General features: G+C 41.5%; 1 protein-coding gene across 1 annotated transcript in view; it reads right to left on the reverse strand.

Annotated features, from left to right (window-relative positions):
• CABCOCO1 (ciliary associated calcium binding coiled-coil 1) overlaps window positions 1–1,409 on the reverse strand; it is a 53,223-nt gene extending 51,814 nt beyond the window's left edge. Inside the window, exon 1 of the mRNA XM_055720776.1 lies at window positions 1,264–1,409. The gene's annotated coding sequence lies outside the window, so the exon portion shown is untranslated. The remainder of the gene's footprint in view (window positions 1–1,263) is intronic.
• Between the last annotated feature and the right edge of the window lie 23,366 nt (window positions 1,410–24,775).

Raw genomic sequence — 24,775 nt, forward strand, 5'->3', positions numbered from 1 at the left:
CCCAAGAGCTACAGTTCTTCATAAACCGCTCCAGCGTGGGTCCCTTTCACAGAGTACAGTCCTTCAGGAACAGCCTGTTCCAGCATGGTCGCCCACAGGGTCACAAGCCCGGCCAGCAACCCTCTCCAGCCCAGGCTCCTCTCTCCACAGGACCACAAGTCCTGCCAGGAGCTGCTCAGCGCGGGCTGCCCACAGGGTCACAGCCTCCTTTGGACACCCACCTGCCCTGGTGTGGGGTCCTCCATGGGCGGCAGGTGGAGATCTGCTCCACCATTAACCTCCATGGGCTGAGGGGCACAGTAGGCTCCACCATGGGCTTCAGGGGAATCTCCGCTCCAGCACCTGGAGCACCTCCTGCCCTCCTTCTGCATGGACCTGAGAGTCTGCAGGGTTGTTGCTCTCACATAGTCTCACTCCTCTTCTGCTGACACAGATATTAGCCCCTCCCCCCCCCCCTCCCTTTTTAATATGCTATCCCAGAGGTGCTACCACCATCGCTGATGGGCTTGGGGTTGGCCAGCGGTGGGTCCATCTGTGAGCTGTCTGTCATTGGCTCCATCAGACATGGGGGAAGCTTCTGGCATCTTCTCGCAGAAATCACCCCTGTAGCCCCCCCCCTGCTACCAGAACCTTGCCACACAAACCCACTACACCACCATAAAGCAGAAAATATGAGCAGAAAAATTATATAGTTAAATAGCAGATTGCAAAAAAGCTCTGTGTTTGGGGGAGTGGGGAAGAACTCTCTCTCAAAATCCCAAATGCTGAGTGAGTCATCCCTGTCTAGAAAAAATGCTCCACTACCTGTAATTTTATTGGGGGCCTTTCCAGAGTGGCAAAACCTTTAAACACAGCAATGGAAATTAGCACCAGTGCTCCTGAATGAAAATAAGCTTGTTCCTTGGGATGAACCCTCTGCATTTGTTTGACAATACAACATACTTTGTAAATTATGATTTTCAAAAATGTATTCATAGAATCATGGAATGGTTTTGGTTGGAAGGGACTTTAAAGATCATCTAGTTCCATGCCTCCTGCCATGGGCAGGGACACCTTCCACTACAGCAGGTTCTTCAAAACCCTGTCCAACTTGGCCTTAAACACTTCCAGGGATGGGGCACCCACAGCTTCTCTGGGCAACATGTCCAGAGCCCCACCACCCTCGGAGTGAAGAATTTCAGTCTACCCTCTCACAGTTTAAAGCCATTCCCCCTTATCCTATCACTATGTGCGCTTGTAAACAATCACAAAGGAATAGCTTACCAGCTCTTGTAATTGCAGCAAATACCCAAAGTGCCAGAAACCCCAAATCCTCCTGTCCTCACTCCATCAGGGAAATTAGACTGGACTAAACTCTGCTGCCACAGCTAGATAGTTTCCACTATCTGAGCTAGTTCATTTAAAGCTAGCTCAGCTACCTCTGTCTGAGCGATACTGCTGACAGCAGTACAGATGTCCCTGAAAGAGTGTTGCATATCAGTTACAACTTTAATCAAAATGGGAATAAAAAAAACCCAACCAAAACAACAAACCAAAAAACCCCACTACACCAGCAACACAGGCTGTTATTTGTATTATACACATTTTGTTATCAAGCTGTCAAATACTTCAGCAGCAGCAGAAAATCTTGAATCTACATAAATAGTTAAAAGGCAGAAACAGAAATCCATTCCCTGTTCCTGTTTGTTTTAAAAAGGCCCCACTTGTCCCCTCCCACTATGGGAAGTTAAAATCAATAGTTGCTATTTTTAGTCATAATATTTATTTTGTTGTCAAGCAAATGAAGAAATAAAAATAGTAACACTAATTTCAACTACATTCAAAAGAGAAATCTGCAGCTATGTCAAATGCAAAAGATAAAACCTGTATGGAAGGAAAGCTTTCAGAGAACCATTGTAAACAACAGACGCTGATAGTGTCCGTTTAATAACAACATAGGTTTGAAAAATCTCACACAGTCCAAATGTCAAGATTTATGCATGAAAAAATGTATTATGACATTAAACGTTACTGATGTTTTCACAGCTGCAGACTACTTATTGGAAAAAATGTTGTTAAAATAAAGCAGCAGCAAGACTTGCTGAGACCGGGATTCAGATTTTCTAATATAATTTCTGATGAAAGTAATTACAAATCAGAAAAATTATAAAAACATCTAATTTAAATCAAAAGGAATTGTCCAAGAAACAATATAAAAAAAATAGTGGCAGAATATGGTGTTCCCTACAGCTTCACTATAGACCATGCAAAGCTAGCTTCAGCCAAAACTGAAGACTATATATTTAATTTATAAAAATGCACAATTCCACAGAATTTGCAATAAAACCAAGTCATAAAGGATAATAGGAACTATCACAAAGGTAAGCTATCATGTATAGAACAAACTTCAATACATAAGGAACAGAAAATATGTGGAAAAAAAAATAATCACTGAATCCCTCCAAAGATGGCTTTTATACAGCCACAAAGTAAAAATGACAAAAATTTCAGTGGTACGTTTCAAATGAATGTACAATATATTTTTGACAAGCTGTCGTTTCCCATACAGTACACCTTGTATGCTTTTACTATGATCTAACTGACTGCATTACCCCAGTGTTACGCTGTTCCAAATGCCAAAACATGTACAGAGAACACTAACAGGGAATACTGTGAAAGATGCGTATATTTTCCATAAATCATTTAGAATACATAATAATACATTTCACATGGAAGAGGATTTATTTATTGAAGGAAACCTAAACATTAAGCTTTTGTACCCACAATCGCTAGGGCAGCTTTGTGCCAACAGATGCAACCATCACACTGGCTGAAAGCGGTTAATCACTTCCACAACAGTCACAGTAACTTCTTGGCCATGTAAGACAACAACGCAGTTAGTGGCTTGAGGGAGAAATTCTGAGCTGATGCAACACCTCATACGTTCTTGGGAGGAATAACTTGTATTCTTATATTTCTCTTGACATGCAGCAAGAGATGAGTTGCCTGACTGTCAGAAATCACACCGCTGTCACCAGCTCAAAAATTGCAATGCATAAAAAAAAAAAAAAAAAAAAAAAAAGAGGCCAAAACGAACAAAAATCCCAACAAAAACCCCACCAAGATCAAGGAGAGTAATGTGAGTTTGCAAGATCCTCTAGAGCACTCTGGCTACCAAAAGCAGCGAAAGGTGATAAATTCAGCCATGATTTTGCTAGAAGCAAGGTGTGAGCTTGCTTCCACCCCTCAGTGGTCTTGGAAGGCAAACTGTATGCCTCTCCATCAACAATTAAAAATTAGGATATTTCCACCACCATGAATAAGCCAAGTGTGGTGGCTTGACCCTGGCCTGGATGCGAGGTGCCCACCACAGCCACCCTATCACTCTCCTCCTCAGCTGGGCAGGGGAGAGATAAGGTAATTAATTTCTTTAATTAATGTAATGTAATTTCATTAAAGGCTCATGGGTCAAGATAAAGACAGAGACATCACTTACCAATTACTGTCACAGGCAAAACAGACTCAGCTTGGGGAAATTCGCTCAATTTATAACCAATCAAATCAGAGCAGGGTAATAAGAAATAAAAATTAAATCTTGTGACACCTTCTTCCCACTCCTCCCTTCTTCCTGGGCTCAACTTTACACCCAAATACTCTACCTCCTCCCCACCAGCAGCACAGAGGAACAGGGAATGGGGGCTGCGGTCACTTCATCACATGTTAGTGCCGCTCCTTCCTCCTCAGCGGGAGGGCTCCTCACACTCCTCCCCTGCTCCAGCATGGGGTCCCTCCCACAGGAGACAGTTCTCCATGGATTTCTCCAGCATGACTCCTTCCCAAGAGCTACAGTTCTTCATAAACCGCTCCAGCGTGGGTCCCTTTCACAGAGTACAGTCCTTCAGGAACAGCCTGTTCCAGCATGGTCCCCCACGGGGTCACAAGCCCGGCCAGCAACCCTCTCCAGCCCAGGCTCCTCTCTCCACAGGACCACAAGTCCTGCCAGGAGCTGCTCCAGCGCGGGCTGCCCACGGGGTCACAGCCTCCTTTGGACACCCACCTGCCCTGGTGTGGGGTCCTCCATGGGCGGCAGGTGGAGATCTGCTCCACCATTAACCTCCATGGGCTGAGGGGCACAGTAGGCTCCACCATGGGCTTCAGGGGAATCTCCGCTCCAGCACCTGGAGCACCTCCTGCCCTCCTTCTGCATGGACCTGAGAGTCTGCAGGGTTGTTGCTCTCACATAATCTCACTCAATCACTTCTCACTTCTGTTGATGTTGTGTGGGTTTTTCCCCCCATCTTAAATATGCTATCCCAGAGGTGAGGCCACCATCACTGACAGGCTCGGCCTTGGCCAGCGGTGGGTCCATCTGTGAGCTGGCTGGCGTTGGCACCATCGGGCATGGGGGAAGCTTCTGGCAGCTTCTCACAGAAGCCACCCCTGTAGCCACCGGCTACTAAAACCTCACCACGCAAACCTGATACACCAAGAAACAGCCAAACACTTAAAAACGAGCCCCTGTACCCAACGGAAAGCGGCGAGCACGGCGGGAGCACAGCAGGCGGGTGTGCGGCGGTGGGTGCAGAGCCTGGCCAGCGAGGCGAGGGGCGGCCGTGCCAGCCCAGCCCCCCGTGCCCAGCGGGGGCCTCTCCCGTAAACCCCTTGGGGACGAAGTTTACACAGGTGCGCACACCCTCGCTGCATTTCTAACACCGCACCCTTTTCACTTCTCGGAAACTTAGCGAAGGCATCTAAAACACATCATACAAATAACAGAGGGGTGCGAAGGCAGGCCCCGCCGAGGCGAGGCGGCGGGCAGGGCCGCCCCGCACCACCGCGGCGACCCCTCACGCCGCCCCCGCTGCGGCTGGACAAGCCGGCGGCGGGGAAAGCACGGAGGGCGCCGGGAAGCCCGGCCGCCGCGGACGGTAGTACCTGCCCCGGCGCCGCCATGCTGCCCGCTGCCCGGCGTCGCCGTCGCTGAGGAAACGGGGGCGGGGCGCGGAGCTCCTCCTCCCGCCGCCCGCTCGCCTGCTCTCTCTGGCCGGGCGCCATCTTGGCTGAGTGGCGCAGTCGCCCTGGTGCTCCCTCCCGGGCGGGCTGTGGCTGGTCTTCCCCCTCCGCGGGCAGCCCGTGTGCGGCACAGCCACAGCGGCGGGCGCTCGGGAGCGGGAGGTTGGCGGGCCCTTGTGGAGGATGCCTTGAGTGTAGCCGAGCATCGCCCATGGGGCTTTGGGCAGGCGGGGCAGAGTTGACCAGCCTTCATGGCCCTTGCCTGGAACATAGCTGTGGGTCCCTGGGGTGCCTGGCAGCATGACACCCAGCAGGGAGCCCGCCTGAGAGGGAGCCGCCAGCCCGCTGGCTCCACCTGATCCTCTCAGTTCTTTGCAGTATGCCCAGCCAGTCAGTGGCACACCAGCATGGGTGAACTGCACAGCTGGCAGAGCAAACATCATGGGTGGTGTTTGTAGGGAGGGCACAGGAGCGCAGGGACACGCCGTACTTACATATGGTTCCATGGGGCCTGGGGGGCGACCAGCCCAAGTGAGAAGGCGGCAGAGGAGGTCTGAGGCACCCCTGTGCCACCTCAGTGCCCGTGCCCGTGTCTGCCTTCCCGAGCCACTGACCGCTGCCTCCAGGCCTATGTGGAGAACATCATCTCAGGAACATTACACACCATGAAGCAATGTTTCTGTGCCCTTTTGTTCAGCTCTTAACCATCTTCCTAATCCAAATAGTTGTAGTAACTACTGTAAGCATTGTCTGAATCACAATTGTAAGGATAGCATCATGCAGTTATCCCTGCAGTTACCCTAATGACATCCTAACGTTTTCAGCTTCTTGAAAATCATCGTCAAACTAAATACCTAAATGTATATACATCCCAAGAATATCAACAACAATTACTAAAGCTCAGATGTCGGCAGGTGTAAATCAGTACATCTGTTGGGACTGATGGAGGGATACAGTCACTCCAGCTAAGAATCTGGACTTAAATGTCCGTATTTTATGGAGTAGTTAGAAATATTTTACAAACTATACTGAGTGAAAGAAGACTTGGAGAGTAAACTGCATTTTCATTACGATATACATCAGTATTTCGTATTTCTTTATCCTATTTTTTCAGGGGTTTTGTTGTGTGTTTTTTGGGTTTTTTTGTTTGTGGTTTTTTTTTAACTTGGAAGACTAATAAACTAAGTTATGCTGAAACATTTTCTCTGTCAGCTTTGTTACATGCAGACTCACAGAAGCAGCAACAGTTCAGAATAATAGCACTTACCTACAAGATCAAATAAAATGCAAGCATTTGGTGGATGAACGGTAATGAGAACAAAGAAAAAGCTAACGTATTTTGCAAAGTTTATTGATGTTCTAGGGAAGCTGGTATGACAAAACAATTTCTTTGCAGTGTCCCACAAAGCAAGGACCTCCTGGGATTTCTGCAGCTGTTTCAAGGTCTGCTACTGTTTCTGAGCAGTTTGCCACTTTCTGAAGTTTATCATCAGTTTCTTAAAAAGTGCAAACCACTAAGTACAGTACCTGTGTCTTAGCTGGGTCACAACAAATGAGAACCTGCCCATTACCCACTAAGATTCTGATTTATAGTGTGAGATTCAACATGTACATAAGTCCTCTTCCTGCTCAAACACCCTGACCCTCACTGACACACATACACCAATCGCGCTTCCAAAAGGATTCAGAAATCTGTTTGAATGAGGTTCAGAGAGCTGGATCCTGCAGTGTTTTGTAGAATTATTCATAGTATTTTAAACAATTGCTTAGCTCTGTGTAGAGCCCACACTGTGAATTCCTACAATTTGTGCCGAGCTCTGAAGCTGACAGCAGTACAGCTGCAGTTACTTCCCCTTTTACTGTGTGTATAAATCTAACCAAATAAGAACATTATTCAGAGCTGCAAGCACTGCACACAGTGAGGTGTAAAAATTGGGGAATAACGTGATATTTGGATGCAATATAAGATAGTGTACGTTCATTCTGATGTTATCTAATCAGTAACAGGTAGATTTTGGACTTAACCCTGCATTCCTCTGGTACTGAAAAATGTCCAGTGACTTCCATGAACATTTTCAGTGTAAAAGAGATGGAGGCTCAAAGCCCTTAAAGAAGCTAATTCCATTTTTCTTACTCAATATTAAAGGACTTCTTCCTTTATAAGGAAAGTATTCTTCCTTACACAAAACCTGCACTGAGCAGGTTGTTTGAAGCTGAGCACTGATTGAAGCTCAGCCCACATCTCCAGTAGTGAGCTCCTAAACTTCCTACTTTTTAATTTAAATTTTTAGATAGTGTTGCAGAGGTTAGATATAAAAAAAGACACCAACAAAAAAGAATCAGCAGTGGCACTAAGCCATTCCTTCTAATTTCGTGCGGATCCTTCATGTTTACATTTGTATGTGCCTGTGAGTACTTAAGGCCGCTTTTTAATTTCCTTCAAACGCAGGACTTGCAAGTGCAACGCAAGTAGTGATCTTAAAACTCTGGTCTAGCCCTTTCCTACTACAGGTAACCACGGTAGATTTTCCGTGATTGCTAATGGTCACAGACACTCCAGGTCTGAAGAGAACAACAGCTGGTGTAGCTGTGTTAGGTGTAAAGGTTCCCTGAAAGTGCCTGTTGCAGCATGTGTAATTTAAACAGAACGTATTTGAAAATCTGGCTTTATGCAGTGTTACACAGTAAGTGCTCTTCTGCTTACCTGAGAAGCAACCAGAGCTCAGCTGTCTGAGATGTTTTGCTAAGGCCAGTATCACCCAGCACATGAGTGTCTCGGAGGGAACACTTTCCTTCTCCCTTTTCTGACTGATTAAAGCTTGTTGTCTTGTGGCGCCTGGGCTACCTCTAGCCTATAAAAGAACCACGTGGCCCACTTCCACTCAGCCCTGGCATGGGCTGGGTGAAGAGCTGGTTGCTCTCTTCAATTTTCATCAGGTCTTCAGATTTTCATGTTGCTAATGCTGCAGCAAAGCAACATGAGTACAGCAATTCCAGGCTGCTTCATGCATAATGAAGTACACTGCTGTCTTCCTAGAAATACTTTCCTCTTCCTCACAATACAGAATCATAGAATCGTTTAGGTTGGAGAAGACCTTTAAGATCATTGAGTCCAACTGTTAACCCACCACTGCCAAATCCACCACTTAACCATGTCCCTAGGCACCACATCTACACATCTTTTAAACAGCTCCAGGGATGGTGACTCTACCACTTCCCTGGGCAGCCTGTTCCAATGTCTGACAGTCCTTTGGTGAATCAATCACATCTTCTGGGGAGGAAGCAGGCTCTCCTGCATCACACAAATCCATGTCGGAAGGGGAAAAAAGGTCATAGCTGCATGTGAATCTTTACAGGACTTTGATGGCGCAGGCATCCTGCAATTGGAACAAAAACCAGCAGAGCTCCAAAATATTCCACTGAATCCTCCAAAGTCCTACCACAGTGACTAAGTCTGATTTTGTAACTCATTTGCAGAGGTCCTTGCTTTTCAGCAGCAGATGAAGTTTATGAGTTCAAGGGAAGGAATGAATTTTCAGAAGCCTTCTTTTTAAAAGCAAAGTTTTTGTAAACTCCAAGCCTATTCACACATCCTCTTCTTGATAGAGATCCTATGAAAACATTTAATTGCAAACACAGTTCCATTCACCTTTAAGTTAAGCATCACCAACATAGGCAAATTCAGAACGAAAAGTAGATGGAAAATCCTAGTAGAGCCTTGCTTGTTAGAACAACATCAGATGGACATATAGCTCCCCCAACTGCCAGCCCTCACAACAAATGGCTTATATTCTTGCCCTGTGGGACAAGTATCAAGAAAATATGGGCATGTATGGAGATCTTGCAGACAGTGTTTGCGTTTGAACCTCTTAGTAACAAACGGGCGATTGTGAAAGCAGCAGTACATTAGCGCTACATGGCTCTCAATAAGGAGTCACGCGTTATTGGACGTAGGTGCATTAACATAGTAATTAATCATCCTCTCCTGGCTCTTTTATAACATTCACCGCAGATACTCTATCCAGGGAATAGTATTCCCTCTAGGTAGTGTTCTTCTGTTTTACATATCATACATCTTCAGAAAAAAAAAATCAGGGTATGATTATGTACTAGAAAAAAGAAACACATAAATCCCACGTTGTCAGAGAAACTTGTTTTTAAAACAAAAAGATAGTTCTGCCATTTCTCAGGCAATAGCCAATTAAATAAGATACAAACGCAAGAGGATAACTGCTTCAGTGTATCAGCAGCAGGATAGACAGAGTCCTGAGTTATTTAGGGAAAGATGCTGTTTCTTTGAGCTCACCATTCTTCAATACAATCTAGAATCTCTCCCCGTCTATTTAATTAATAAGTAGGCAAAATTTCCATGTGATTTGGCAGTGATTTTGTGAGACCTGTAACGTTAGTACTTGGCCCGACAAAAAGAAAGCACAAGTTAAATTTAGCAAATCATAAATTTTCAATTATTCAAAACAATACGCATACAGACTGAAGGAAGTAAAACATGTACTCTATCAATGATTCCATTATCCTCTCCCCATAAAGAGAAGTGGCTCAATGGAGGATAAAAGCAAATATTAGATTGATTCTATTCTTGATCTTAGCTGAAAGACTGCTTGCTATATCTAGTGCCAAAAATTGATTTGAGGTTCATAGAAATCCTAAAAATTAGATAGAAAAGACTTAAAAGGACATGTAGTCCATCTCCAGGGGACCTGTACTTTTTCTTGCCAGCAAGAAATTCAAGAAGAAATATGAATGTATTTAACCCAATAGTTCAAGACTGTCCCTCGCTATGTATTACATTGTAGAAGTAATGTAAATGTGCATATAACAGTGCAGTACATTATCAATATAAACTAAGAAAACTTAAGATTTTCACCCCTCTAAGTACCTTTTAGTTCAAGAATCTAAACTGTGAGACCTAATGCATAAGATAAAGCAATATGGATAAAGTGCAGCTATTTCAGACTACCTACCCCAAGGTCACTAATTGCTAAAACAAACCCAAAATCTCCGTAGATCACAGTCAATGTTCAGACCAAGACAATCTGCTAAGAACTCTCACATTCAAGATGAGACAAAAAGAACAGCGCTGACCATTGAGTGACTCTAAGCCCTTCAGGACAGGGATTGACTTTCTAAGTCTTATACAGGTGTGAATACACTGGTGACAACAAACAGTCAAATAATTTAGCAGAAACTTAATGTAAGTCTTTGGGATTATTGAGAGTGCATAGGAAAGCATCGTTGCACTGACTGAGAGCTATATTCTTCAGGGGAACAAGCTCTTCATTATGGAACATGCAAATTAATGTAGTAAGAAAAATTACCAGCAGGAAATAACCCAAATGAAACAACGGAATATACTGTAATGGCAGACAGAGATAAAAATTGTTGAATACAATTTTACATATATTATATTAAAATATGAAGTAAACATATATATGCAAATATTGTTTTTATATAACACATATGTATATATTCTTTTTTCAGAGTACCTTTTGAGCTCAGATTCCAATCTCCTCTATGTCTTTCCTAAAGGTATAAACTACCATTAATCTTGACAAGTTTGCATGAACTGAAATATTAAACTCCATGGAAAAGATGAGACATTCGTCTTTTGGGCAAACCATCTTCAAATTTCATTTTGATAGTCAAAACTTGACTTTTCAGTTTGAACTATTATTTCATTCTGTTGGCAGACCAAAGAAGATATAAAGGCACAACTGTGTAAAATAAAAGCCTGAAACTATTATTACACATAATAACATAGCAAAGCCTACGAAAAAATATAAATTCACTGATTCCATTGTCCTTGCCCTTTTGCCCCCAAATGGGAACATCATTTCTTTCAGAGATTTCGTATTTTACTTCTTTCATGTCTTTGTTGTGAAGCTCTCTTGATTTTTTTGCCACCTTCTCCATATGATGTTAACCAGCTTTTAGAATAACGTATAACAATTTAGGGCAGTAAGTGAAAAAATACATCCAGCTGAAATTAGAGTGGGATTTTCAATAGAGAGACCATAATTACCTAAGACGCAAGTTGGCTTGTACACTGGAGCTTACGAAATCATCTTTAGAAAGAAAATGCCCTGTGACTTTTATGCCAGCCTGGGTCTGTGTGCAACTTTAAGCTTGTCGATATTTCCAGTTTAAATTGACCGTATTTTTTAGTGTGTACATTTGTGTGCTTGTTGGACTACACAAACGGCTTTCAAGGTGTCTCAGAATTTCTTTACTTAATATGGACTGGCAAGCCTGAATTATTGGGACCTAACATAATGTTTAAGTGATGTCTTGGAGCAGGATCTGCACTATAGCAGCAATACCTGGAGAGTCAGCATGGCAAACATACCTCCACTTTACAATCCTAAGTGTCCAAACCACCAGAAACAAGTAATAAACTTGGGGTAGATGGCACACGTGTCTTCTCCTTGTGTACTTGGAATCACAGAGTACAAATCCCAATGAGTGGATGAGCACGCTCAGGAAGAATGTGTCCATGTAGTCTCCTTAAATATCTAAGCATAAAGGTTATTCTGTGATCACTAGGCAATATGGTTAAAATTACGATGAAGCTGTTTGTTATTGCCCTTCCCCTTTTCTTCCCTGACTCATTTGAGGTTATGGACTCATCTTGGCAGAGTACATTAAAATAAAAGGGTATGTAACTCAGTAATCAGTCCTGGGAGCACTTTCCTTCCTGGATTCTGGATTTGAAATATCTGCTGTGCGAGCAGATGTTTATGGAGAGCTGCAAGGAGGAGTTAATGTCCATATTCACTCCAAAAAGTTTATGTAGTTGCATGTAAAAAATGAATTTGCAGAGCTCTAGAGAGCTTAAGCATATTATTCCTAGTAAAAATAAAACTCATTGAGCAGAGGACCTGAGGCCAGCACATATATTTGTGCTAAGAATATCAGTTTAACTGCATACCATCTCTGCCTGTGATGTCATAAGGAACATTCATGGATTTCTGCTAGAACTGAGGTCAGATGCTTCCGTAACATATTTATTAAAGTAATTAATTGGTTTAGTTGAGGCAGAATCTAAAATTAGCCTCTTGGAGAGTAAGTGCCTAATTAGTCTGACCCATTCTTGAGTTCTTCAGTGTCATGGAACTCAAAATGAAAAGGATTTTGTGGCACAGCTCACCTCAACCAGTCTTCCCCTCAGCTGGAGCACCCAGCCATGCTCTGTTGATCCTTGTGACTGATGGGTTATGAAGAACAATAGCATATTTTGGTCCACAGGTAGCAGAGTTGCCCATGTGCTTATCTTAGGTTTTCATTCTGTTTCTAAATTTCCTCGGTGCACTGTTTGAAATGTTCCTTGAACATGAGCCTCTGCTTTTCTCATTTAGTTGAAGAGAAATTTGAAGGAAGATGATTGAAGTTAATGGAGTTTCATTATGGTAAAGCAACGTAAATGAATCATCCTCCTCATTTTAACATCTGCAAACAGTCTTCCTCGCAAATGAAACTTATGAGATTCCGCTCTAGTTTTAATGCTATTTGGCATCTGTGCATATACTGCCAGGGACATGCAGAACCATTTACATTAACAGCAAATATTATTTTTACTCTAAAGAAGGGAACATATCCTTGTTGATATTCAGCAAGAGGTGCACTGTTGCAACCAAGATATAATCTACTCACTTGTCTAACTGGATTACATTACTTCATGCATTTTGTATTTTCATCTGTGAAAAATCGAACTTTGGTTCTACTGTTGTCATTTCCCATAATTCTTTAAAAACAATCTGTGGCAAAGGAGAAAAAATAGCTCCAATAGAAACTGCTTCTGGGGATGGCATTTGAAAGGAAATTATTTAGAATTAATGAATTAGACTAAGAAGTTTGTCATATTCTTTACACGAGCCATGAGTCAGACTTTGTATACAAGTATTTATTCCATTTGTGTACTTTGTAAAGGCCACGATTTCCTTTGTTCCCTGAGAACCCTGCAGTGGCAGCATTTGTCTTCAGAAGTACGTGGCTTTGTTAGGCTGCGTGAGTAATATTTTCAGTTGTTCTCCTCAACCTTTGGGTTTGCTCAGAACCAGCACGGCACCCGAGCAGTGACATCCCTAGTCAGGGCTCCCTTAGGTCGGCGTTGTAGCCACCCCAGCAGGACAGCAGCTCAGCAATTTACAGCAAAAGCCCCAGAGGAGTTCAGCCTACACAAGGATGGTAGGGCTGAGACATTACTTATCTACAAAATTAGCAATTAGAACTTGAATGCAGTAAAAATGAAAAGTCCCAAAAATGGAGGATCAGGGATACTCTTTCAAAGGTGATTTCTTCCTCTTTACCTCCTCTGATGTAAATTTTGAAACTGCCTTTGATGAAAAGAGGATCAAGCTCCAAACCCAGATTTAGCTTCAAAAGATGATTATAGGCTTTCCTACAGAAAATTGACTTAAAGTTTTATCTCCTGGGTCTATCAAGCACAATCTAGTTTGTCTTCTACCTCTTGCTTTTATGCTATCACATGTATCATGTATTACTCTTTGGTAACTACCTTTTGCACGTTACCCAAACCAACAAAGACATTACTCGTGATAAATGACTATTTAAATTTTAACTGCCTCTGCAGCATTTTAAAATATAAACTGTAACTTGCTGTTTTATATATAGAGAAGAGAAATGTTTTTTCTCATAGCCACAGTGAAAAGTTATTTTGTTGAAAATACAGAGAAATTGAATGCAATCCAAATAAAGCATTTTTTTAAGTTGAACTCAGCCATGTAAATTTTTGATGCCAAATGAGAAATAAAAATCAGAGGCTGCAAGTAGAGGATTATAATGGAAACCATTTTTCCAGTCTTACCTACACCTTTTTCTGCTATTCATGAATCCCATTATCACTCATGTAATAATGATAATCATAATTATTTCTGTATCAGTCCCAAAAAAGTTCTCTATATGATTTCAACTGATGTTAATAAAATGTAAATCATTATACTAAGTTGATAGTATTTGTCTGGTTATGGAAAAAATGGACTCAATCTTCTTTTTCCTCACCCTATATAATTAAAAAAAAAATAATCAGAAACCAATTTTTAGCCACGCATTCATCAGAGTACATATTGTTAACAGGTGTTGTGTATTTCATTTCCCATGCACACAGTATTGGAATGTAAAACTGTAATACTGCTCCTAGGAACAAGTAGCATAATTAAAATTCTTTGCGAGTTTGATTTCCTGGGTATTTTCTTCCTTTAAAATAACTACATTGTAAACAAGAGCCAATTTCTTAGATTTGATCTATGGGTTGTACAGCTTATACTTCAGGTTCAAAATGGTGATTTAGACAATAATGCATAACAGCTGAATAGTTATTTATAATAGCACAGCACCTGCGGCAGATTGTCAGCTGGAAAAGCAAATCTAAATGCTTTCAAATTCTCTTGTGTATTATAATAGGAGTAGTAGTGGCCACTATAGATACAATAGTTAGGCATGTAATGTAACTTTTGTTTTTGATTGCTTGCCATTTTCTCAATTTTATTCCTTTAAGACTGAAAATGATCATACTTAGTGTCAGTCCATATGCATTTTAAAAAGTTCAGGCACAATTTAGCTTTTTGTTAATTATGGGGGGGTGTCAATGAAATTAAATATTAAATAGAACATCAAACTCTCTTCTCATAATTTCAAGATTTTGCACATTTCCTGGACTTCTGTACATGCATAATTAACACAACTTTGGTTGTTTTTTTTTTAATCTTGATTAATGTTGCTGAGCTCTCTGAAAAAAATGGATCTGAAATTTTAAAACTGTAACGACATTTTTGTCACCTAAGTATGTAGCAGGATTTTCCTATGAGCCTTTTAGCCGCAACTCACGTTTCACATTTTGAAATTGCACATATGCGCTTTCCTTTTGTATTTGGCTCCCTCCTGGATTCAAAAGTGCACTGATCATTTGTGTGATGATGTGATAATTCTGCAGTGATCTGAAATATGTTAGGAAGAAATGTAACAGCTTATTGCCACAGACCCAGGGCTGCACGCAAACCGCTAGTGTGCTGATGTAACCTCCACCCACAATGCAAAGTCCTTTTAGATGCACAGTCCACCAAGCAATGGTCAGATTTCCACCAGAAAGAACAACTGGTATGTGAATGTACAAGGACCATTCCCAACATTCACGCACTCTAAACCCATTGCAATTTTCAAGGCAAGACAGAGTTTTAACTTCTTGTTTATTTAATATCTATAAAAGTACCTATTTACCTTCTGAGTGTTATGAGGCATAAGATTGGTAATATGCTTCAAGATCTTCAGTTGCAAGATGACGGGCAGTTTAAGTACAATGGTACACTTCTATCAGAACAAGCAAAGTCCTACTAGCTTCTAGTATCACTGAAAACATAAGCAGAAGTAGAAGCTGTCTCCAGACAAAAGGAAAAACGCTTTTTCAAGGAGCTAGTTGCTTTAGAATACAACCAACAGAAAAAGAAAAGAAACAGAGAGAGATAGCTGTGATGGAGGCTAGAAGCAATCCACTTGCTCTGGGATGATGCCATTGCCAATTAGCACAAGTACTTTGTTTTATAACGTCCATCTATTCAATGTATGACCTATTTTACTGTACAGCTACAAAATCATCTTTGGAATGCTTCCACTGGAGCCAAGGGAGTTACTCCAGGAATTAGCTTGGCCAGTGAAATAGTTCATACGTGATAGAAATACTTATAGAAACTTAGTCAGAAAAAAGGGTAATAGAGAGAGATTCATTCTTGCCATAAATCATCTCAGCTTTGTGCTAATGTTATTTATCCACTCAAGATAGGGAGGACGTTATGTAACATATGCATATCGTGTAATATGGAATAGTGGCTTTGTAATGTAAACTGTCCATTAGTAATGCAAAGCAACTTATTTTCATCTGCTAGATCATTACTGCCAATTTTTCTCCTGGGTTTTGACATGTTACATATCTTGATGAAGTCAACATTTGTTCTCTTTTCTCTTTATCCTTTACTTACATTTGATTCATACTAAACACACTGTAAGACCACTGAGCTTTATGTGAGTTCAGTAGGACACCATTTCCACTACTAGGAGGTAGCTAATACCCCACCTCAGTCTGCCAGTCTAGCTGGGAGAGACTGAATGCTCCTCTAAGCATCCCTCACTCCATGGTGCCTGTACTACCATAAGACACAAAGGTTTTAAATGGGCTGAAGCACAGCTTAAGAAAGCCAAAAGGAGCTGTGGTAGAGCGGCCCTACAGCCACCCACTAGCAGGGTGCCAGGGAGCAAGGTGTAATGGCTTCTTCAGTATCCCCCCTCTCCAGCAGTGACCAGTGTCCTTCTAGAGTGGTGGTATCCACTTCTCAAGTGCATTGGCAGTAATACATGATAAAGCAGCTTCTGGCTGTTTGGAGGATAGCTGACTCAGGGACTGACTCACATTTCGTTCAGCCTCCCATCCTTCAGCTGCGTGAGCACTTCTTGGCATTGCTTTTGTAAATGGAACAGGAAACAATTGCTAGCAGTACATTCTGCCCCTCGCCCGCTGATGACGCCAAACCAAATGTGACCACTTCTACCAACTCACAGAACTGACATCTCAACCAAGTTGACATATGATAAGTTTGTAGATGCAGGTTCACCTGGATTTATTTCATATGGTCACAATATTTATTTCACATACTCTCTGTTTGCCAATAACGTAAAGGCGGAATGAAAGAAGTGGTAGGCTGCTTCTCGCTCTGGAATGACTTCAGGTTTGGTGAGAATACTTGGGCTTATTATTAAGCCTTTGCCTATAATGCCTATACAGTGCAGAAAGTCATACTTATCTGGGCTCCTGCCTTGGCCAGCTGCTTTTCGTTAGTAAACCTGTCTTGCCTTAGTGCAGCAGCATCTACATTGTTGAACCCAACTCCCTACCCCTAGAAGAGCAATGCTACACCAAGGGAGTAGCATTGCATTCCCATGCCAGGATTATTTGCACGATCTGTATTATTCTGACTACCTTCTAAGATAACAATGCTGAAAGAAATAAATGGGCTTGTAGAGCACCTGTCCTATTCCACTTCCCACTGAAGATGTGAGAATACAGCCACAGCCATGGACAACTCTTCCATGCTATTATGCTTTCTCTGTAGTTTAATGTTTTATTTATCTAGCTGTCGCTGTAGCCTCCACCACCGAACATTCAAAGCAGGTGAATGAGAGCACAAGCTTGCTGCTGCAGTTGGCACTTCAGCTTACTTAGTTACTAACAGAAGATCACAGGGTCCAGGGATGCCTGTGCCTGGTGTCTCATCGTCACTCACAAATCTTATGACACAATTTCACTGAATATTCAAAGCTGAACATACTGGCATCTCAGGACAGTTAGGTGGGTAACGTTTGTGTATCTCTGGAGTCAAGAAAGCTAAACAAAATCACTCCAGCACACACACAGGTTAATTATGGAATAATGGTCTTAAAAATGAAAATAAGGACTTTCATTTCCAGCTCTTAACTTTGCCTCTCATTCATTTTTGTGGTTTTGGTCAAGCCACTAACAGAGTTTTAACAAGTGATTTCAATATAAAAATAGGCACCTAAGATTTTCAAAAGCATCAAGGCATTAATGTAACTTAGACCTGAAAGTGGTTTTAAACACCAAAGGTGTGTATCTGAACCTTTCATGCAAACTTAAATTTTCTTTCAAGATTTGTCTCCGCTTCCTTCAAATTCTTGATTTCATTATGCAGTAATTACATACACTTTCTAGATATCTTCTAAGTTTACAAGGATCTACTAAAAAATATTTCATTAATATTTATAAACCACAAGTAAAGCTATAAAGTTTTTTTTCCCCTACGATAAGAATTACTCTTTTAGCGTTGCACATACAGATTTGTAGGAGGTATTTATTGGATTTAATAATCGCTGCTGTGTGGGAAGCCCACAAAAATTAAGATTTAGCTGACATTCATTTCTCCAGGAAATCCTGATTAGTGGAATCTTACATAAGAAATAGAGAAAAGTAATGCAGTTTTGTATTCTTTTAAGGAATAGGCTCTGGGGATGTGTATCTGCCCTCTTTAGGCAAGCACCTCCAGGGAATTTCAGCCCAGGAATTAGAAACTTTGCTTCTTTCATTCTCTTTCATGCCCATAAGCCATCTCCAGTCTTTGAAGACTACCAAAGAGCTGGCAAGGTGATGTCCTTTATTTTTAAGTAGTTCTTAGCTCTTTAAACACTTCACTGACTAATAGTTACAGGTTAATAAGATAAAAGCATTAAGCACACTTTCTGCATGCTTTTCACCTGAGATGAATTCCCAGACACCTCACATCATACACGAGTACAGCAATTTGCCAGATAAACAAATCTAGAGTCATTGGTAAGACAGCTGACTTCCCCTTTGCAGTTAGCAAGGTTTACGGAAGCTTGTATATGTATTCCAGCAATGTTTGTGTGTTACAACACATTTCAAAATTAATGTCAGGGTTCAGCCTGTGGTCCAGTTTTGTCCACACGAGCTTCCAGACAGCCGCAGCAGAGCTGCCTTGGGTGCATGAGTATCACTGCCTTAAACAATGACTTCCCTCTCCTGCAGGAAGGATGCTGCCTTGCTCCTTGTTGCAAACACATGGACATTGAGCAGTCACTTTTTTATGCTTTTCTAGTTATCAGCACCACTCCTTTTTGGCAGGAGCAAGCAATACACCAAAGCAGAACCGTCAGCAGCCATGACCAGTTGCCAAGCCTTCCATGTAGCTAACAAAAATGTAATTTTTGGCTTCAGGCTACAGATGATGTTAAACCTGCCCCTTTGCATCTTCCCCCTCACTCTGGTAAGCAGGAAATGCCTTTCCTCTGCCACATCTGTTAGGGAAGGTTTGATGAATGAGGACCCTGCACTATCTTGTATTTACATCAAAGTGGCAGAATCCTTGACTTGTTATCCCATACCATTTGATGGTAGTCACTGCGCCACTGAATCCCCTATCTTATGTGACCGTTTTGAGCTTGACAAGCTGCCTGACAGCAAACTGACACCAAACTTTCTGAAAGCCGTATTCACTTTATATAGAGTAAAGCAATATAAGCCCGTAGGTTATATTTGACTATTGGAGATAAATAGTTTGTTAGCAATAATCCATCATATTTCAAACTATTTGGCAACAGGCAGAGAAACTCTTAAAAGATGCTACAATTATAAGGCTGAGTAATTTCTTTATATTTATTTTAATGGTATGTATTTTAAAGTGCCCTCTGGGAGCAAAAAGATGTTTGTAGAGATAAAGCTGTAGGGAGTAATACATTCATGCCAACACGTGTAGCTGAACCACCAATTTTGTTTTATTAATTTAGTTGCTGGATATGTTCCTGATATCTACAGCTGTATTATCCCCTCAAAGAGGTGGATGAGTGGGTGGAATGAGGTTGATTACAATTGATTTAGTAACCAAAGAGTAATTTTTTCCATTGTTTGTTCAGCACATTACTAAACATGTGGCTTAATTACAGTTGCCTTGTGTTCTTTTCAGTCTGGTATTGCTTATTTTACTGAGACACTGATTTATGCAAAATATTAATTGAAATAGAAAACAGACTTACTATGAGAGCTGACATCCGTGAAAACATTAGTTACTCATATTTTGCACTGAGCCTATTGGACTTCTCAGGGGAATTGGTGTTTACGGTTTGCTTTGGAACAACACGGGCTCCCTCCTTCCAGCAGCAGTGGTAGTGCACGTACCGCATACTGGAGAACGGGCCAGAACTTTACTTTTTCCAGCAGCTGCAAAGGGAAATCCTCAGAGTTCTTCAGTCAAAGTCTCAAGAATGTGCTGGGGTAGCTGTTCCATTTCAGTGTGATTGCAATAATTGTATGCAAATGTATCATTAAAAGTAATTCAACTTTATATAGCTATAAATAAGCTACTATGCTGTTGTAATGTGTTTCTAGGCCATTAAGTAGTATAATAAAGATTCATGGATTCTCAATAGATTAGGTAATCAAAAGACCCACCACTGCACCCAAAATCGAGTAACTATACATTGAGAAATCTTGTTTTGTCTTCAGAGTCATCTTTGTAATTAATCTGTTTGGAATAAATAATTCACTAAATATAGATAGAAAATAGTATTCAGTCACATAATTCATAACTCAGTATATCCAGGAGGCATGTTTCTATATCTTATTTCCTATTCAGGATTTTAATTCAATCCATTGAATTTTGCTCTCTCTTTTTTGTAAACCAAATCTAATATACAATCAACTTTATAACCAGACAGTCAGAATGCAGAATTAAATGGTTTTGCAGAGACACACATAAAATCCTTCCAAATATTTTTAGGAGATGGTATGAGAATTTTGTAACCTTCACTACCCACTAATAGGATTCAGATATCCACTGTGAAATGATCCAAATATTTCCTGGGTAACAGCCTTTGCAATTATAATATTAATGTTTTTTAAAAATACTCTAAAAAAATACATAGCTACTGCACATCTGTGCACTGCAATACAGAGATAGTCATAGAAACCAAGACTAGACAATGAGGGGAAAGGAAAAGCAAGCCACAATATCAAAGTCAGAAGAAATGGCAGAGAGAAGGGTGCAGATACCACCACCAAGACCTCATCCAAGACTCTGGCAAGAATACAAAACACAGAGCAAATCCAAAAGTGAATCTAAAGTTTGGCTTGTGAGCAGGTGGGGTCAAGGTACACAATTTCTCAGTGATGTCATTAGGCAACTAAAACGTGTGTACACGGAGGTGCACACTGTAGGCACGTTATTAGCTCCTGCATTCCCCTCCACCCGGACTATGCTTCACCGAGAAAGTTTTGTTTTGCTTCGTACTTAAAGCTGAGGAAAATCAACAGATTTCCTAATAATACTAGACACTGTTGTGCGACCATAAAGGGTGTTAAAATGGATGCATGGTACATTTTGGGCTTAGTTTAACCTCCAAAGATTTTCAAGGATTCAGAAACAGGAGAGGAAGTACAGCTAGACTCAAAGGAGAAAAAGAGGAGAAGGAGAGCAAGAAGAAGGAGAATTGAATTTTCAGTGACTTTTTAACTTTAGTAACAAAGGTCGGACAAGATGATATTACAAGGTTGTGGGGACATCAGGAGAAAAAAAAGAAGAGAGGCAGGGAAGGCACGGAAGGTACAGTTATCCGCACTGAAGTTGGCTAGATCAGGAAGCGGTGACAGCGCAAGGTACTATGAGACGCATGGTTACTCTTAAGTGGCAACCACTGTGCATACTGTCTAGTTTGCTTCTGCCAGCCTTCAGTCCCAAGCTGTCATGGAAACAAACCAGACAACTGTTTCAAAACCTGAATGCTTTAAGTGGCAATTTCAGGAGGCATAATAATGATACCGGATCCCTGCAGTAGTGTCTGTAGATGGGCACAGTGCAGGTTGTAAAATGAAGCAGTTATCCTGGTAGCAGCAAAAGCAGCTGCCACAGCCCCTAACTCACCTGTTTCCACTCTGGATCAGCCTCTACAGATTCCCAAACTCTTCCCTTCCATGTCCAGCCCACAGTAGAACTATATTTTCCCCATACTTCTGAGAAACCTGGAAGCCTGTATTAGAGCATATCAGTGCTTGCCTTCACTGTGAAGGGCTGACTGCAGCTGCAGTGTTTGCACAGCTCACAACTCAGGGTTGTACTCTGGAAAGGGAGGAGAAAGAAGGGCATGGAGTTGCAGAGCTTCTTAAGAGTAGTCAGCTCTGAACAGATGCCAGGCACAGGGGGACAAGCCACCAGGTCTCCAGACAAGGCCTCTTCTCCTCCCTGAGGAGCTTCTAAGCCAAGGAACTAAACCTGAGCAATTCCTGGTCTGGGCAGCTCCTAATGGAGTTCGCAGGCAACAGGCAGCACTGACGAGCAGGGTCTGGTTTTGTAAACCTTTGCATACTGGTTTCAGAAACTCTTTAGCTATTGGAAACCTCCCTGCATTAGTGTTTTGCATCCTCCAAAGGTTTGTAGCAGCCTATTAAACATAGTCTTAGTATGATACACCCCTAAACCTTTCTTCCTCTTGGATTGGAAACACAGCATGAAGCAAGATGTGATTCAGTGATACAGAATGCATAGTGACTATTTTCCAGAATGCAATTATAGGAGAAAAAAAATCCAAACCCATCAGAGCCACCCTCACATAGCAGCTTGGAAATCTGAACCAACACAAGAAAAATAAACCAACAGAGAAAGAAAAAGAAATAAACAACTCCAAAATGTTAATTCAAGATTGCAATATAACCTGTATAAAATATTTAAGCTGTTTTTCTATTTATTCCTGAACTTATAGTGATTAAAATGCAACCCTAATACACTGTGTTGCTCTTTTTTTAATCACAAATGCAATTTTAAGCAAGTAGACAAACTCTAGGAAATTAAAGTGAATATTTATGTCCATATAAACTTCTTAATGGCAACATTCTTGCTGTGAGCACAGCAGCTGAAGAGGGTGGATTAAATTATTTTGGCCAGATCCTGTTACTATTGTTTTCATTGGCAAAATTCCCACTGACTTAATGGGAGCTGGATTAGATCCTGACTTGAATAAAGTACAATTCTCAGATGCATATATAACATAATCACCGATATTTCATGCATATACTCCAGTTTGCATGTCCGTTTTCCCTCTGTGCGTGTTACTAATGCTCTAAAAACACTAACCAGGTAAACTATATATCAGTGATTAAAGGTGTGCAGTCTTGTGTCTCCAGGATTTGGGAAAACTTGTGTTTTACTCATATTTGGACTCAGAAACCACAGTCTGAATGATAGCCAGCCTCTTGAGTACAGAGCTTCAAATCTTGGTATGTTTAGTTCCTCCACTCGCAGGCTTTGCAGTGCATATGAATAGCATTTATTTCAAAGGATAGGGAATTACAATGCATTTGGCAGTCAGCAGATGCTGTTGGTATGATATTTTTTCTCTCTCTCCCTACCATTTCCATCATTCCGGAATATTCAGAGCATCCTGGATAAGCTAGGAAGCTCTTAATTTCTTCTGTCTTGATCAATGGTCTCATACAGAAGAAAGCAAGGCTATTCTCTGAGTCTCCAGAAATTTTAAGAGGACACATTAATGTACAAAGGACACTGCTTCATCAAAGGTCTTGTATTAGAAGTAGCAATTCCATCTCCCTAGACAGTGTGCTTCAGTAACTGCAGTTCTTCAGGCAGATACTGCTCGGCTTCCTGTCGAATTTGGGATGGCTGTCACACCGGCAGTTCCACTTGAGAGAGACCTTGCCCTGCCGCGTGCATCTGACTCTGCTGTTCTCAGCAAACCACTTCTAAAGATCGTTGGTGCTCTGTAACAGTTTGCATGGACCAGATGTGAAGTCTCACACCTAGCTACCTGACTCCAGATGCACATAGAGCTTCAAGAAAGACAGAACAGCCCTGGAAGGAGGCTCAGACAGAACACCAAAGTTAAAGCTGTACTTTAAGAGATCTTGTTTCTAGAAAAAACCCTAAGCTGAAGTGGTGAGCCCAAGAGGTTTCCTGGGCCACCAGAGCTAATGGGAATTAGTAGTTGTGTACTCCATATGCTCTGAATCAGGCTCTGGTTTTGCACGCGCAGAAGGGAGTGAGTTTTCTAAAAAAGTACTCCAACTCTGGAGATTTATCTGTAATTACAAGTGACCGGCCTTTGTTTCAATTTGGGAAACCAGCGTTACTCTAAAGTGACTGTGTAACTTCCTATGCAGAGGCTGTTTCTCTGTATGACTCATCTATGTATTGTATTCCAAGATCTAAGTATGACTCACAGATAATTGATAGAAAAATGCAAATGAATCAATTTTATATATATATATATATATATGCTTTAAACAGAGTAACTTCTTTTTTTTTTCTGTCTCGACTGTGAAACTTTCTGGAACTAAATTTGATCAAATCCAATTGAGAAACCTTTGCATGATATAAAGCCACAGGGTTATTTTTTTGTTTCAGTGGGATTCGGGATGTGGGGGTGGTTGTCGTTGCAGGCTTTTTTTGTTCTTTTGCACTATGCGTACAGCTGAAGCTTTATGGCAAGTATCATTAGCAGCAATGTGTTAGCTTTTTCTTGTTTGTTTTAAATGTAAGAAAGGGGACAAAAAGTTATTTTTATTAAAAATAATTAAATAATAATTTTTTTAAAAGTTATTATTAGGTATTAGAGCAATGGGCTGTAGGTAAGAATCTAAAAAACAGTAATTCCAGGGTTAATACCAGGCATCTAATAAGTACACATTTGAGAAATTCACTGCAGAGAATTTTAGAGTGATAATCCTGCTGTAGCAAGTTAACCCTATAGCATTAAGGAGTAATTTAGTTATAAGAATGAAGAAATCACTTATGGTGGGGAACCTTTCGGACTGTGAGCACCAGCAACACTGAGCCAGTTCTCAGGCGCCAAGTGTGAGCATGAGCCCGCCAAGCCTGAGGTGTTCCCTGCCTGATGCCGTTACTGACAGTGCCTGGAGTCCCACAGGGAGAGAAGCCAGGGGACCCACTGCCGTGCAACACGTCTTGGGACCATCTCTTCAGTCTCTAGGGATGCTTGCGAGAAAGAGGATGGTCATACCTAAAGCGGGACATGTGGCATGGCTAGGACAATTAAGCTAACCCGCTGATATCTCTCCTGGACTGAGCCACCTCTTCCACAGAAGGAAGATGTGTAATTCCAAAACCTGCCATATATCTATGATTGAGGTAGTTTGGTATCTGAATCTGTTTAGTCTCTGCACTGTCATTTGGTCTTAAGCTATGACACCAGCATCGATTATTCG

The sequence above is a fragment of the Falco cherrug genome, chromosome 9 (genome assembly GCF_023634085.1).
Source record: "Falco cherrug isolate bFalChe1 chromosome 9, bFalChe1.pri, whole genome shotgun sequence".
Taxonomy (NCBI): domain Eukaryota; kingdom Metazoa; phylum Chordata; class Aves; order Falconiformes; family Falconidae; genus Falco; species Falco cherrug.